This window comes from Littorina saxatilis, linkage group LG11 (assembly GCF_037325665.1).
Source record: "Littorina saxatilis isolate snail1 linkage group LG11, US_GU_Lsax_2.0, whole genome shotgun sequence".
Taxonomy (NCBI): Eukaryota; Metazoa; Mollusca; class Gastropoda; order Littorinimorpha; family Littorinidae; genus Littorina; species Littorina saxatilis.
Genome location: NC_090255.1, coordinates 16,240,625 through 16,244,728, shown reverse-complemented (window position 1 = coordinate 16,244,728; position 4,104 = coordinate 16,240,625).

Sequence of the window (4,104 nt, the reverse complement as noted above, 5' to 3'; positions counted from 1 at the left end):
CGACACCCGACACACACACACACACACACACACACACACACACTCGCATACGTTCTCTCTCTCTCTCTTTCTCTCTCTCTATTTCTCCATCTCTCTTTTTTACACTTAGTCAAGTTTTGACTAAATGTTTTAACATAGAGGGGGGAATCGAGACGAGGGTCGTGGTGTATGTGTGTGTGTGTGTGTGTGTGTTTGCGTGTCAGTGTGTGTAGAGCGATTGAGAGTAAACTAATGGACCGATCTGTATGAAATATTTCATGAGAGTTCCTGGGTATGATATCCCCAGACTTTTTTTCTTTTTTTCGATAAATGTCTTTGATGACGTCATATCCGGCTTTTTGTAAAAGTTGAGGCGGCACTGTCACACCCTCACTTTTCAATCAAATTGATTGAAATTTTGGCAAAGCAATCTTCGACGATAGCCGAACTTTGGTATTGCATTTCAGCTTGGAGGCTTAAAATTTAATTAATGACTTTGGTCATTAAAAATCTGAAAATTGTAATTAAAATGGTTTTTTTTTATAAAACGATCCAAAATTACGTTTATCGTATTCTTCATCATTTTCTGATTCCAAAAACATATAATTATGTTATATTCAGATTAAAAACAAGCTCTGAAAATTAAAAATAAAATTTATGATTAAAATTAAATTTCCGAAATCGATTTAAAAACCATTTCATCTTATTCCTTGTCCGTTCCTGATTCCAAAAACATATAGATATGATATGTTTGGATTAAAAACACGTTCAGAGAGTTAAAAAGAATAGAGATATAGAAAAGCGAGCTATCCTCCTCAGCGCAACCGCTACCGCGCTTTTCTGTATTGTTAATTTCACTGCCTTTGCCACGATCGGTGGACAGACGATGCTACGAGTGTACGGTCTTGCGGAAAAAAATGCTTTGCGTTCAGTTTAATTCTGTGAGTTCGACTGAGCTTGACTAAATGTTGTATTTTCGCCTTTTGCGACTTGTTTTTCTCTCTCTCTCTCTCTCTCTCTCTCTCTCTCTCTCTCTCTCTCTCTCTCTCTCTCTCTCTCTCTCTCTCTCTCTCTCTCTCTCTCTCTCTCTCTCTCTCTCTCAAGCTGAGTGACCTGCCCCTGGATTGGATACCAGTGAGCAGCAAGAAACTTAATTGAGCTCTCACAATTTTGGGCCAAACAAAAATATAATTATGTTGGTTTAGGGCAACATGACCAACAAAAATAGGGTCGGTAAGTCGGCTTTTTTTAAATTTTAAATTTTTAAATTTTAGTCTTGGTATGGTTTGCAAAATGTGCTAGAGGTTGTTTTTTGTGGATTGTTTTTGAGAAATGAAAACAAATTTTTAGGGTCGGCGGGAAAAAATAGGGTCGATCGGGTTACCCTAAACCAACATATATTTTTGTTTGTCCGCCTTGTGTTATTTTGTCAAACGAAGGCTTTTCGTAATTGTGTGTGCGTGTGTGCGTGTGTGTGTGTGTGTGTGTGTGACTGTGACTGTGTGTGTGTCTGTGTGTGTGTGTGTGTGTGTGTGTCAGTTTGTGACTGTCACTGACTCCATGTGTGTGTGTGTGTGTGTGTGTGTGTGTGTGTGTGTGTGTGTTTGTGACTGTGACAGTGTGTGTGTGCATGTGTGTCCGTGTGTGTGTGTGTGTGTGCCTGTGTTTGTGTGTGTGAGAGTGACTGTGACTGTGTGTGTGTGTCCGTGTGTCCGTGTGTGTGTCAGTGACTGTGACTGTGTGTGTGTCCGTGTGTGTGTGTTGTGACTCAGTGACTGTGTGTGTGTCCGTGTGTGTGTGTGTTTGTGACCGTGTGACTGTGTGTGTGTCCGCGTGTGTGTGTGTGTGTGTGTGTGTGTTTGTGTGTGTATGTGTGTGTGTCGTGTGTGTGTGTGTGTTTGTGACTGTGTGTCAGTGTGTCCGTGTGTGTGCACGGTGTGTGTTTGTGACCGTGTGAATGTGTGTGTATGTGTCAGTGTGTGTGTGTCCGTGTGTGTGTGTGTCCGAGTGTGTGTCAGTCCGTGTGTGTGTGTGTTTGCCGTTTGTGTCCGTGTGTGCGTGTGTTTGTGACTGTGTGTGTGTCCGTGCCGTGTGTGTGTGTGTGTGTGTGTGTGTTTGTGACTGTGTGTGTGTCCGTGTGTGTGTGTGTGTGTGTGTGTGTGTTTGTGACTGTGACTGTGTTTGTGTGTCACGGTGTGTGTCAGTGTCCGTGTGTGTGTGAGTGTGTGTGACGGTGTGTCGTGTGGTGTGGTGTGTGTGTTTGCGTGTGACTGTGTGTGTTATAGAGCGTGTGTTTTTGACAACTGGCGTTAGTTCAATGGTTCAACTGATGACTGAATCGCGCAGTCCAAGTTACTTACCCCCCCACCCCCTTCCCGGCCCGTTTCAGTCAGTGCGGCCGGCGCCCGCGGGACCGTCCGTAGCCGTGATTGGGAGACTTATGGAAGAAAGTGCTTTTAGGGAATGGAGTAATTAACAAAACGAACACAGTGATCAGAAGACAAAACCCCGCCTCATAAAACTCTCATATCTGACGAGACCGCCTAATTTTTGGTTATCGCTTGTAATCATGGTAATGCGCATTCTATGCGAATATCAAAGCCACCAGGGGGACTAACTCTACCACCCTGAAAACAATAGTGGCGAGATTTATTTGCCCTTTTCACCCGCTGGGGCAGAAAATGGCGTGCTTCTTGTGGAGTTATCTGCCTCACGGTTCTATTTTCTGCGGACAAAACCGCCCGTCGCTGTTCATTAGTGGGTGGGAAATCTTCAGCATTCTCTATCTTGCTTCAGGTTCGGGAGGGTTCTGTGCTATTTTGAGCTTCATTCAAGAAAAGTCTGTCGTGGATAAATAACGCTGCAGTTTCATCGGTATTTTTGTTTGTTCGGTTTGTTCCTGAGTCGACTGGTATTCGGTTCTCTCTATACAATCGGTCCTCGCCCATTAGGAAAAACACTCTAACGGTTCCACAATCAACTCTCAGGACCGGACAAGGGGGGGGGGGGGAGGGGCGGAGGTTACAGGGGTTGCGCACCCCCCCATGTACCTCCCAAACGCTTTTTTGAGTCACTTGAGAAAAAGTGACTATGTAATCGGTCAGTGTTAGTCTGTCCGGCCGGCCGGCCGGCCGGCCGGCCGTCCGTAGACACCACCTTAACGTTGGACTTTTCTCGGAAACTATCAAAGCGATCGGGCTCATATTTTGTTTAGTCGTGACCTCCAATGACCTCTACACTTTAACGATGGTTTCGTTGACCTTTGACCTTTTTCAAGGTCACAGGTCAGCGTCAAAGGAAAAATTAGACATTTTATATCTTTGACAAAGTTCATCGGATGTGATTGAAACTTTGTAGGATTATTCTTTACATCAAAGTATTTACATCTGTAGCCTTTTACGAACGTTATCAGAAAAACAAGGGAGATAACTAGCCTTTTCTGTTCGGCAACACACAACTTAACGTTGGGCTTTTCTCGGAAACTATAAAAGTGACCGGGCTCAAATTTTATGTGAACGTGACTCCCAGTGACCTCTACACTTTGACGTCTGCTTTGGTGACCTTTGACCTTTTTCAAGGTCACAGGTATGCTTCAGGTATGCATTGTGTTGTGAATAGCAATTTCTTCCTGTCCATCTGATGCCTCATATAATATTCAGAACTGCGAAAGTGACTCGATCGAGCGTTTGCTCTTCTTGTTTTTCTTTGGGGGGGGGGGGGGGGTTGCATCTGGATCAATTCTTCTTCATTGCCTAATACAGCTTGCTGTCGAACTTACCTTTTTCGTTCAAGGAGAGGCTTCCTTTCCCTCCAGAAACATCAAAAAACGTTCAGCTTCAAGGGGGCTTCGCCCCCGGCTTGCAACCCCCACCAAGGGGGCTTCGTCCCCTGAACCCCCACCAAGGGGCTTCGCTCCCTGGACCCCCATCTGTAACTGCCCCCCCCCCCCCCCCCCCTAGTACTTACCTAGTCCGGCCCTGACTCTTTGTGCAAAAGTGTCCGTGAAAAAAGGCAGGAAATGATAATACATGTACGATGGAATGCATACCTCAGCGAATATTGTTATTCCCGCAAGGCATCCCTCCCTCTCCTCAGTTCCTACCTGGTGACACTTACTGTGACTAA